Raw genomic sequence first — 13,097 nt, 5'->3', positions numbered from 1 at the left:
ATTCGCAATGACTTTACTTTTAATAGGCATGAGTACTTGAAGAGAACTTAGAAATTGTCCACTTCACCCCCTTTATTTTACACAGATGACATACTGTCCATGAGGGTCCACTGTGAATCAACACAGCTGAGCAGAATCTACAGCCAGATTTTAACCCTTAAGTTCCCCTTCCTCTTTCTCATGGGACCTCAAGTCTCTGACATAACTGTGGTGTCTCTGCTGCTCCTATGGGTTGGTAAGGCCAGATTTAGCTGTCTCCATCTATCCTTCCTGCAGTCTACATAGCACCTTTACTTCTGACCATCCCCCTTTCTGTACAAGAGCCCAGGGGAAGTTAGATCAGAGTGCCGGTGTTCTGGGCCCCCTAATGGGAAGGCATGGAAGGAGGACTAAGAGCAGTTGCCACCCATGATGATGATGGGAGAAATACTGCACGCTCAAGGTTATTATTAGATTTAATGGCCGAGTAAGCAATTTACTTGGCCCTAACGGAAAATATTTCCTGACAACTCTCTATGGTCATAGGACCTTGTGGGAGGCAACTAAGAGAAACTTTGTCATCTCTGCTGGGAGTAACATATGCTGGGCTCAGGTTGGGGTGCTCTTCTCCAGAAGCTCACAGCACATGTGGCTCCTTCAGGGCCTGCATCTCTGAACAAGGATGAGAGCAGAGAGTTGCCAGCCTGCAGGGTCCAAATGATTGCCCTTGGCAGAAGAGGCCAGAGCTCTGTCGCTGGCAAAGAGGCCATGTGCAAGGTTGTGATGGCCTCTTGGCCAGCTTCAGCTGACATGGTTGAGGGGCTGGAGGCGGCGGAAGCCCCTGTATCCATCTGCTTTTTTGGCTCTCAGCTAAGCCCATTAGAAATGTATCTCTGCCTCCTGATTGCTCTTCTGTGCTATTAATTTGTAGCTGTATTAATTCCTGCTGTTATTATACAGCCAGGTGATGCAGAACAAAGCTCATTAATGTGGCCCAGGAGCAGCTCTCACCACTTGGGCTGACATATTCTTCTCCGCCATCAGGCCCCAATCCTATCTCCACTTACTCTGTCCTGGCGTGAGTGGAGTCTTGAACCTTGGAAAATGACTGGCAGGACCTAAGACTCAGGTAGCTATTTGGAGGCACAGGTAGCTAGTGAGATACAGTACAGGGGATTGTTTTGCTCTGTGAGTGCCCATGGCTGGCTTTCCCCTTTATCTAAAAGCACTACCCGCTCATCCTCATGCCAGGTGTCCCGGGCTGCTGTGGGGATGAGTAGGAGCCAGGATGCACCGGGTCACATTCACATGGTGTCTTCTGGGTGTGATCTCTGTCTGTGATCTCAGACATCGCCTTCCTTATGTGAGCTCATTGATTCATGGCCTAGATCAACCCCACAGCTCAACACAGTCACTGGTTCTTCAACCAATCAACTGACTTCTGACTTTCCTCTGTACCCATCACCTCTAAATTGTTCACTGTTACTGTCCAGAAAAAAAAAAAGCTCTAAACAAGTGTGAGAGGCAGGTCAGGGTGATGAAATAAAAGCCGTGGTGTTCCTGGGGAGTCTGGGGGCTCCAGAAGGTCTGGAGTAGGCCTTGGAAGAGTAAGCTTGGAGCTTGACTCAAGAGACAGATTTGTTCACTTACAGTCAGGTGCAAAGCATTTATGTTGGACCCGGGGACCAGGGATGTCCAATGTTTTGAGGTGATGTCACATTGTCATCTATGAAAGTGCCAGGCCTTGTCCACACCCAGGCTTTGTTCCCTTGGAGTGTGGAAGAGAGATAGTACCATACTCACTCTCAGTCAGCCACTGTGAGCCAGTTGTGTCCCAGAGTCCCCCAATATTAGGTGTCCAGTACTCCTCACGCTTATCACACTGTGCCTCACTGTCCCGTCGGTTCCAGCCAAGCTGGGTGCCTTCTAGTCACTCAAACACCTCCAGCCTTTCCCACCTCCCTGTCTGCCCATGATTTCATTTCTTTCCCACTGGAAGAATGTCCACATGTTCCTTAAGATCCAGCTCAGAGAAATGTGCTCTGCATTCCTTGCCTCCCTGCAGGCACACACGCACGCACGCATGCACGCAAGCATGCACGCACGCACGCACAGAATGAAAAGTACCTCAAAAGTGTGTTAAGTATTGTGTGGTCCTGATGCCTAGCACAGAGCCTGGCTTCTGTAAACCCCCAGACAAATGCTACCTGGGTGGTAAAGTCTCCCACACCTTCTGACTATAAAACCTTCATTGTGGTGCTTAGGGGAACTGGGTCAAGTCATCTTATAAAGTTTCAGGGACAGGTTGGGGAAATGGGTCACTTGGTAAAAATACGTTTGTGCGAAGACTTGAATTCAAACTCTTTTTTTTTTCCGGAGCTGGGGACCGAACCCAGGGCCTTGCGCTTGCTAGGCAAGCGCTCTACCACTGAGCTAAATCCCCAACGAATTCAAACTCTTAAAACCCATGTAAACCAAAGTTGATCCACAATTCTAGTAGTTCTTTTTCTTCTTTCTTCCTTTCTTTTTCCTCTCTCTCTCTCTCTCTCTCTCTCTCTCTCTCTCTCTCTCTCTCTCTCTTTCTTTTGCAAGATGGGTGGCAGAGGCAGGAGAATTTTCTCCAAGTTTGCAGGACAGCTGGCTTGGGATATAGAACAAGAGACCCTATCTCAAGCAAGGCAAAAGGTGAGGTTGTTCTCTGATCTCCACATACACACACACATACACACACACACACACACACACACACACACACACACACACACACACACGGTGGCAGGGGAGCAGGATTAGAACCCGAGAAGCCAGGTATCCCTGGGGTTCACTTCCATTTGTCCATCAGAATGGCTGGATGTGCAGTGATCCCAGAAGCCAGCAGTCATCCATTTTATCTTGATGGCCTTTGGTCCCTCTTGAGAGTGGCTAGTGCAAAGATCTGGCAGCTTCTTCTTATTTTGATAATTAAAAACACCCTGGTTGAATAGGAAGCCTGTTGTGCAAGGACAACAAAGCAGCTGGAATTGGCTCCTAGCTCTGGGCAGTGCCACCACAATTAAAACTTGTGCTTAATCGATTCTCTCTGGTGTCTGTGAAGGCAGAGTGTGACAGTCATTGCATCCCTGGGGTGTAGGGCCAGTGGCAAGGATAGAGGCAGGAATGGGGCTAAGCACCCTGATTGGAGCCCCAAGGGTACACCAGGAGTTAACGTGCATAGGAAGAAGGAAAAGCTCTAAGTAAGTGTGAGGGGTCTAGGTGTGGAAATAAAAACAATGGTGTTCCTGGGGATTCTGGGGACTCCTGAGGGGTCTGGAGTGGACCTTGGAAGAGTAACCTTGGAGCTTAACTCAAGAGACAAATTTGCTCTTTTACAGTCCGGCATACAGCATTTATGTTTGGCCTGGGGCCCAGGGATGTCCAATTTTCTAATGCTGTGATGTGACATTGTCATCTACTAAAAATGCCAGACCTCATCCATAGTCATTTTGGAACACACATAGCCTATGGACTATAGGTCAGACATTCCTGGTAGGTGTTTCCTTTGTGGATCAACAAAGGAAGCCTTTGAGCAGAAGTCCTAAGTTGGAGTGGGCATCAGGTTCCTGGCAGGGCGGAGACCACTGGGCTCTATCCTGAGGTTTTGATCCAGGAGCTTCAGAAGAAAGCCCAGGCTATGCATTTTGAATACATTAAAGGATGCTGATGATGGCAACCCCAGGGCTGTGTTTGGGGAGCCACTGTCCTGGAGAAATAAAAGCAAGCTTTCCCAGAGAACAAGACAGTCCGCACTGTCTGAGGCATGCTCAGGGCTGAGAAGAGATAGCCTTTTATTTATCTTCAGTGGTCTCTCTCCGTCTGAGAGTTCCCAAGAGCAAGACAGGGTACAGTGCTTTAAAAGTACCCAGCAGCATCTAGCACATGTAACTCAGTTGAAAGCAGTGGATTTGACAATTTTTCGTTATTATTATTTTTGTCAGCTTGCTCTGCCAGTTTGAGATGCTCTTCTAGGTGGCCGCATCATTCTGAATCTACGTCCCTGGCTTCTCTTTGAGGCAATCATCCTGTAAGACTGGATAGTAAGGGACTCAGATGAGAATGTATGTGAGTCTAGGTAGCCTGTCCCCAGGATAGAGAACCCTCTCTACAGAAAGCCCCCTCCTACTAAATGCCTGGCAGACCCCAAGCAACACATTATCAGGATTGGGAAGCTTCTGGGTCACAACCCCATGATGGGGAAGTACCACTGGAGTTGATATTTCCCACACCCAGCAGCACACAAAATGGCATCCATTTTTATCACCACATGTTCTGCTGCAATGGTCAGCCCTTGAGCCAGCTCACTCATTGCCCCTGCCCCAGTTGATTAGACCAGGAGCAGAATTTGAGGCACGTCTTCTAGGGATGGTTCTTTGTAGGCTGGATTATGGTAGGTGAGCTGTACCATTTGGGGCTGTGGTGATAGGGCACGGTGCATGCCAGCTGCCCAGGGACAGAAAGGTCATCTTCTAAGCCTTCCCCAGAGCTGCAGAAAAGCAGATGTGTTTTTCTGGGGGGTGTTCTCCCAACAGGCACAACAAAGAGACTTCTGGGTGGTGCATTGATCTTCTGGTCACTGCCCAGAATTACACAGTTGCAGAGAGTTTTCTGGATAGCTCCTGGGTAGAGAATATACTCCCTGGGTTCTGAATTCTAGGTGCTGTCCCATAAACTCCTCTAAAGAAGTTTCACCCTGCATCTAGCCAGGAGTATGTTGAGCCTCGTGGCTTCTGCTGATAACGCTACAGTCGATAATGTCTACTATAGAAAACGGTGGTACCCACTCATCCTATCTAAGACACTGGACCAAGAGGCTTGGGCAGGATGAGATGACTTCCTTACCATGCCTTTCCAGAATCTTGCACAAAATGCTCCTTTGTGTAGTCCTCCCCCAACCTTAGGAGCTTCAGTGATGTCATGAAGTTTGGAGGGGGAGGGCTACCACCCTGCATTTGGGGGAGGGTGACAGGGGCCGAGAGGATCAGAAATGCAGCTGAGAAGGTGGCTCAAAATAGCTCATGGAGAACAGGCTTCTGCTTGACAGGCTGACAAGGATGTGCCTGGAGCCAAACGCTCCTCTTTGAATGCTCTGTCTCCTTCTAATTATGGATCTGTCAGGAGGAAGAGAAGCCAGCGCCTGCCTGACCCCTGTGACCCCTCACTTAACGTGGCAACAGGGAAGTAAAGCGGAGTCCCCATTAGCAGGGTCAGACGCCTAGGGCTGCCAGGACCAGAACTGGGAGCAGAATTCAAAGGCGTCTTCTGTCACATCTGGCACTCCACCTCTTACTTCCATCAGTACTTGAAATTCTTTCTTCTCCTCCCCCATTACCCAGAGCTCACCTGGGCCTCTCAGTGGGAACAGGGGTGACCCCTGTTCTCAGAGTGTAGTATCCAGGGCTAGGACCTCCTTCTCTAATACGTAGATGAACCAACTGGTGCATGAGAAGTTACTGGAAATAACCTCACCATGAGAAACTGGTTCTTTGCTCCTTCATCATAGATAGGACACAACTGACCACACACTCCGATGAATATTTTTTTACAGATAAAATATCTATGCATGAAACCTTTTATAGAAGGATTTATAATTTTCTCTAATTTAATGAACAACTCGTGCAAACTTGGGTTTTACTTTTGTCACAGAGTACCTGCTTACATGTCTAAGGACTCAGAGTAATAGCACATATTGCCATAATGGGGTGACCAGGCTGCTGTAAGGTTGGTCACTGCATTGCATCAAAATGGGTTTAGCTTTCCAGGCAAGCAAGATGCTTATGGGTCTTATTCTGGACAAAGAATTTACCTCTTTAGAAAATTTTGGAATAGGTATGAGTGTTCCCTTTTTTCTTTCCTTTCTCTTTTCTTTCTTCCTTCTCTGATTCTCTCCTTCTTTCTCCATTCCCCCCCAAAATACTTTCTGTCTATCAGTTCTGTCCCTGAACAGGGCATAGCCACTGTAGGTAAGGAAAAGGCAGACGTGGATCCTGCCTCTGGGGAGTTTACATTCTTACAAGCAGGAAGAAAATACATAACTAGCTGTGGTTTCAGGTATCAATATAAAGAAAATAAAATAATAAAATATAGTAATGATAATAAATAATCAAGTTGAATGTATTAGAGGAATGGGAGACGTCAGAGTTGAGAGAGTCAAGGAAGGTGTCTCTGAGGAGAGGTGTTTTAGTTAAGGTTTTATTGCTGTGAGTAAACACCATAACCATAACAACCCCTAGAAAGAAAAATGTTTAACTGGTGCTAACTTGAGCTTTAGTCCTTTAAAATCATGGTGGGAAGCATGGCAGCTCGAAGGCAGACGCGGTGCTGGACTTGTTGAGAGTTCTACATCTGGGTCAGCACAGACACTGGGCCTAGTTTGAACATTTGAAATATCAAAGCCCACCCCCAGTGACACACTTCTCCCAACAAGGCCGCACCTCCTAAGAGTACACTCCCAATTTGTCTTTGGGGCCATTTTCACTCAACCCACCACTAGCAGCGTTTGGAGGCCAGGAGAAAGGGGACAGTTATGGGAACGTAACACACGGTAACTATATCTGTGTATAAAGGAAAATACATTGACTGCAATAAAGCATTTCCTTAGAAACATGAACTAAAGCTCTCTGTTCTTTTTTGCCCTCTTGGTCCTTGGCTCTCAGCTACTTGTCCCCTCTCCTCTCTCTCTTCTCTTCCTCTCTCAGCCTCTCTTCCTGACTCTTCTCATGGCCCAGTTCAGTCTGTTGGCCATGTTCTTTCTTAGATTTTTCCAGATGCCTCTGGCTGTACTCTCTCTCATATCTATGATAAAAATCCTTCTCCTCAACCATAAAAGAGAGAGAGAAAGGAAAGAAGGAAGGAAGGAAGGAAGGAAGAAAAACTGGAGTAAGACAATATGCATAAAGTATATTTACTGTGCATTATTGAATGAATTGTGATTCTTACCACCCCAAGATTATATATTGAACTCCTAACTCCTGGTACCTCCTTGTTTGACTGTATTTGAAGTAAGATAATTGTAGATGTAATTAGTTAAAATGAGATCACTAGGATGGGTCATAGTCTGGTACCAAATATCAAATTCAAATAGAGATGTATAATAGTGTTTATTTATACACAAGACTGGTTCTCTGTATATACATACATGTATATGCTCACATATTCATTTTTTATTTACTTATATAAACTGACCCATTTATTACAGAGGTAGCAGAGCTCACAGTTGGCCTGCTGAGGAACCAAGATATTAATGCTATACTCTCAGTCTGAGTTAGAGTACGAATGCAGGAGACCAATGTCTCTATTTGAGAATAGACAGACAACACACGTTCTCTCCCAGCATGCACCTTTCGTTTTATTCAGACCTGTTGTGAGTGTCTGACACCCATATATAAAAGGAAGGCCAACTGCTCTACTCAGTTCTTGACTCAAAGCTAATCTCATCTAGAAACATCTTCACAGATGAACCCAGACTAATGTTTAACCAAACATCTGGCTACATAGGGACTCAGTCAAGTTGAATCTAAGGAACTAGCACACAAAATGACTCAGTTAAAAGCATTTTGAAAAGATGAGAGATGGGAAGAAGGAGGTTGGAAGACTGCTATGCCCTGGATGTTGGCTTCTGGGGCATCTATTGCCTGCTGGTCCTTGGTAGAACTTCAAGGCTCATGTACACTTCTTCTTTTTCCACAGCCATCTCTAACTTCTAAGAACAACGTGGAGATTAGCTGCATCCTTCTCATATGGCTGTGGTTATGGAGGATCGTAAACTGGGAGGCTGAGACACTGGGAACTTATTCTCTCTCTCACAGTTCCATAAGACAGAAATTGGAAAGAGATATATCCCCGCAGCCCCAAGATTCAGCATGGAACCTTTCCTTGCCCCTCTTGACTTCTAGCATTGACCTCCTCTTTGGGGTGTTCCTTGGCTTGGACTGTGTTACTTTATTCTGTCTGTATCTCCTCATGGTGCTTTCTTCTTACTTAATGATGCCAGGATTTTTGAATTAGGCTCTGCCTTAGTTACTGTATCTTATCTTGATTATATCTGCGAAGAGATATACAAATTAAGTCCTAGTCACAGGCATTGAGTGGGACTCCATATGCATTTGGTTGACACAACTCAAGACTCTTGTCTCCATGGGTTTCTCACAGTAGCCAAAGATATGATGACAGGGGCCTTGGTTATTAAATTGGCAAGAATTACATTGTTCTTTCAGTTATCAACAAACTGTAAGTGACCAGACACCCAGAAATTTCTCTGAAGCCTTGAAGCACCCTCGCCCATGCCTCAGATCCAAGAAAAGGTTTTTTTCTATTAAATTGTTTTACATTTATTTGTTTATTAAGAAAGTGTATGTGTGAGCATGCAGGCACACACATACACAAACAAACATGCACACATGCTTGTCAGAGAACAATTTCTTGGAATCTGATTTCCCCTTCTACCAGGGGCTTCAGGAATTGAACTCAAGTCATCAAACTTAGTTAGTAAGTGTTCTTAACCACTGAGCCACCTTGTCAGACGTCCAACAGGGGAAGTTTTAAAATCAAACTGTGGCCACTGAGTGAGATTTGCTTTCTTCTCAAATGTGTATCCAGAAGTTACCAAAAGAAAGGGTAGGTGGGGCAGCCCTGTAAGCAAAGGCAAGTTGAAGTAAGTGTCTATTTAGTCTAGCCACCGGTGTTCCTGTGGCAGTCTGCCAGTCAGAGATCCCAGTAAAAATGTAGGCAGAGAAGGACCCTGGTGCCTCTTCTTGGTGCTCTGTTGGGGTGGGAATTCTTGACTGTAATCTTTTCCTGAGGACATAAGGAAGGCCCATGAAGGGTATTCTGTTTCCTGTCACTCACTGACTGCCATTCAAATACCTTCCCAGAAATCTTTGGTGCTTCTATTTTTGGCATGATTCAGCTTTTATTCATTTTCTGTTGTCTGCCCCCCTCCCTGCGCACCCATACAATCCTCCCAGCTCAAACTCTGGCTTCAGGCAGGACTCCCATTAGCCCCAGGGACTGGGGGGAGAAACATTTAATCTGCAAAATTACTTTGAACTTATCTGAAGGGGGGCTCTTGGATTCATGGTGTGATTTCAATAGCCAAATCTCATTCCAGTCTCTGTGGGAAGATGGGGTGGGGGAGATTTACTTCAGCCATTTTATCCCAAGTAAATCTTGACTATCTTGGGTTTTACATTTTAACGAGAAACAAGCACTTTATAATAACGGCCCAGATTAAACTCCAACATACTTTCAAACCATTAACCTGAAGGAATTGTAACGATAAATTAAACATATTAATGATGCTGTACTACAAGCTCAAAATTTGTTAGGTAATTGTAGATTATTAACAACCAACGTGACTTATCATCTATCATTGGGGGAAAATGGACTAAAACACTGATTACATAGTATGTACACATTGGCAGAATAAATAAAAACAAAAATGGCTGTTAACAGGAAAAGCAGACCCGCTAGGACATTTTCATGCAGGATTCAGAGAAGGCAGCTCTTTTCCACATGGTTCTGCCTCTCTCTCCATCCTTCCTTCACTCCCCTTCTGCTTTTTCCTCTGTTTCCCTTTCTCTTCTTCTCTTCCCAGCCATCAAGCTCACTGTGCTTTGAGCTTAGCATCCCAGTTGAGGATTTGCTGTGAATAACCTTGTCTATGGTTCTCCAGTAGCTCTGTAGACAATACAAGTGTCTGCAGTCTCTTCTTACCCATTGTCTTGCTGTCTTTGGTTACCTTAGAGTTGCTCAATGTGGTCCAGGTCTTCATTGGTCCTCTGGTGGACATTGTGATTATTTGTACCTGAATTTATTTGTATTTTGTGTGGAATCACTATGTGCTTGGAGGAGCCACAGTGAGAGGAGGATCACACTACCTTAGAGGGTAGGGTTTATTTCCCATAGCTGCCAAGATACCGAAGACTGGTGACCACAATAATGATGGCAGTGGTGGTGGTGAAGTCTTCCTGCTATGACAACCTTGTAAATTTCGCCATGGTATTGTCAATCTTGGGTTGAGTCCTTTTTTGGAACCTGAAATAATGTTCTTCACCTAATCATGGTCACCACTCTAAGCTAGCAGAGTTTTCTTCAACCACAACGCAAGAGGTCCTCCCGGAGGACTGCCTAGCACAATGACAACCTATACCATAGAGCCCTTGGGAGACAGGAGGACAATAGACCTGCACTGGAGGAGAGCATCTGCCTTAATGGCTAGAATAAATCTTCTCTTCACCTTTCCATGGAGAAGTGTGCTGGGTTGACAGTGACACAAATTAAAAGTCATCTGACAGGAAGAAGCCTCAATAAAAAACAAAACAAAACAAAACAAATAAACAAACAAAAAAAAACAGCTTCCATAAGATTGAGCTGTAGCCGAACCTGTGGAGCATTTTCTTAATTAGCGACTGATAGGGAAAGCCCAGACTATTGTTGGCGTTACCACCAAGCATCTGGCCACTGGTTCTATGACTCATGGGTCAGCCCTAAGCGTTATGCAGGCACAGGTGATTTATAGCCATCTTATGGGGTAGGAGAGAAGGGCTAGGCAAGGTGAAGTCACAGGGACCACAGCTCAGTGGCCACCTGAGTTATGAGTCTCTGCTTCCATACATCTCTTCCCTCCATGGATTCCCATTATGTCACCATAGTGTCCCATGGGCGCCAGAGGAGCATACACTGATATAAATGGCCCCTCCTCCAACCTTGTAGTTCTCATCCTGAAGTCTTTTCTGTTTGCATTTTCAGAAGACAAATGAGAGCAGTGGGGGGACTGACTGTGCCTCTCCCCCTGAATGACCCTGAACATCACAGAAAATGGAGCCTCGGGATTTTGTGACATCCTTTTCCTCCTAAGCATCTCTTCTTGTTTCAGAGTGACTCAATGACTTCCTAAGCCCGCAATACAGAACAGGTCACAATAACATAAAAAATGCGTATGCTAGGTGAGGTATTTAAGAAGTAAAGGCAAGGAGATGCTGTCTCCAGCCTCCGGAAGCAGGAGAGGTGGGGAGACTCTGCTTCTTAGGTGTGCTTTGGGGATTGAAATGTCATCAGAGTCACTAAGAGGGAGCTGTGGTCAGGACACCCAACTACTCGTGTGTGTGTGTGTGTGTGTGTGTGTGTGTGTGTGTGTGTGTGTGTGTGTGAGTGTGTGTGTGTGTGTGTCTGACTGTCTGTCTTGGGGGAGTGCGGGGTGTGGGTATGTGATTGCTGGTAGCCTCTGAGGCCAGAGGCATCAGATCTCTCTGGGACTGGAGTTACAGATAGCTGTGAGCTGTCCACATGGGTGCCGGGGATCAAACTTTGATCCTGAGTAGTACCTTTCTTAACCACTGAGCTGTCTCTCCACCACCACCCCCCTCCTCCCCACCGTGTGCCCTCTTGCTGTGTGGTACATACTTCTCTCGAATCCTGATGTGGATGGAATGGAAATAATTCGGGCAGCCTTTTTAAGGAAGCTAAACTCAAGCAAGCCCTTGTCTGTCCGGCTTATAGATTCTATGCAAATTGGGGTCTCAGACCAAAGTGCCTGCCTGTGAAGATGTCTAGATTCTTCACACAGTCTCTTTGAAACCCCATCCCCTCTCTGTGTTCATTTTGACTGAACAATGATTCTACTATGACTATCCCTGGTTTGTGCTTCAGATCTAAAAGATGGAAACACTGGATTCAAATCTGCCAAGAGCTTCTATTTGCACGGTACTCTGTATTTCTAATATCCCTCCTCCCTTTCTCCTTCCACGGCTTCCTTTCTTGTGCATGTTTAGACTGGGCAGAGTTCCCAGGGACTTGGGACTATGCTAGGGGTTTTCCCATCCCCGTACATGAGTGTGCCCAGGCACGCACATACGCCTACACTTTTAGTGCATGCATCCTATCTCTGCAGAAGACTTTGTTGTAACCCTCCTCACCTCCCCACCGGAATAGCTTTTATTTCTTGAGCATTTACCAGGTACTAACACCTGTCCTCCAAACCCCCTTCATGTCTATCTCTCTGCCTGCCTGCAGCTCTGTGTGCAGACAGGCACATACCAGCATCTAAGGTGGCGGGGAAACAGCTTTTCCAGGGGATCACAAATATGAGCAGATGCCAGGGATGGCCCATCATCTCTTATTCATAGTAGTTGTTCATCCCCTGGATCAGGCAGTGTGTACAGAGACTGTCACTGCTGGCATAAAGCACATCCAAGAGGTTGCCACTGGCAGCTCCCTGGGAATTAGACCATGGTTTTAAAAACAAAACAAAAACCCAACAACAACAAACGCTTGCTTAGAACTCAGACACGCTAGGATAACTGTAGATCTTATGTTCACGCACACCCTGGGCTTGACATTCTTGCCTTCAGCAGCTTGGCAGATAGGAAAAAAAATATAACAGTTTGTTTTGTGTGTGAGCAGAGTTAACTTAACCAACCCCTGGCAAGCTTTCCTCTCTGTCAAGACAAAGTGATGGAGGGAGGTGAGGACAGGCAAGTATGTATGAGGGCAGCCAGGTAAAAAGAGACAGAAGGCAGGCTGTGATCACAGGAGTAGACATTCTCAGGCTGCCCACAGGAGGCCATGTAGAGGGCCTCAGGGAGGAGCATGCCTGCAACGGAGCACAGAAGGATGGGGAGATCTTGGCAATAAGTGATGTTTGGTTGCTGGCCGTTGCTGGGGGCACTCTCATATCCTCCGCTACTAAAATTATCTCTTCAAGTACAATAAAGCATCAAGGATTATTCAGTGCAGGCAACTTAATGGATTAAGTCCTCTGAGCTTCTGAGTCCACAGAGTTCGACTTACTGTTGAGTTCCCAAATGCCACTGGACAGTGGCAGGCCCTCAGAACCACTAGCACGGAAGCCTGAAGCTTCTTGCTTTAAATTCTTCTGACCCAGGATGTCCTGAAGGCTGTATATGAATGTGGTTTGCATACTGTACCCACCAAAAGAAACTCTTGACCCAGTGAGAAGGAAAAGGGGGGAATGCTGAGACCCCCATCTCTGTTCCCCTCTTGCCGACAGAAGGGAAGAAGTGAAAGACATCCTTCTTTGGTTTCTAGCCTGCTACATGTTGAACTGCGGTCCTCCAAAAGAAAAA

At 46.0% G+C, this 13,097-nt stretch overlaps 1 protein-coding gene across 3 annotated transcripts in view; it reads left to right on the top strand.

Moving 5' to 3' along the window:
* Plxna4 (plexin A4) overlaps positions 1 to 13,097 on the top strand; it is a 441,985-nt gene that overhangs the window by 244,485 nt on the left and 184,403 nt on the right. The window contains exon 4 of one of the 3 annotated variants that reach the window (XM_063285988.1): positions 1 to 13,097. This exon is cut by the window's left edge and continues 21,979 nt beyond it. The exons of the other annotated variants lie outside the window; for them this stretch is intronic. The gene's annotated coding sequence lies outside the window, so the exon portion shown is untranslated. 3 annotated transcript variants of the gene reach the window in all.

Source organism: Rattus norvegicus, chromosome 4 (assembly GCF_036323735.1).
Source record: "Rattus norvegicus strain BN/NHsdMcwi chromosome 4, GRCr8, whole genome shotgun sequence".
Classification (NCBI taxonomy): domain Eukaryota; kingdom Metazoa; phylum Chordata; class Mammalia; order Rodentia; family Muridae; genus Rattus; species Rattus norvegicus.
This window is presented reverse-complemented; position numbering and strand designations above follow the sequence as displayed.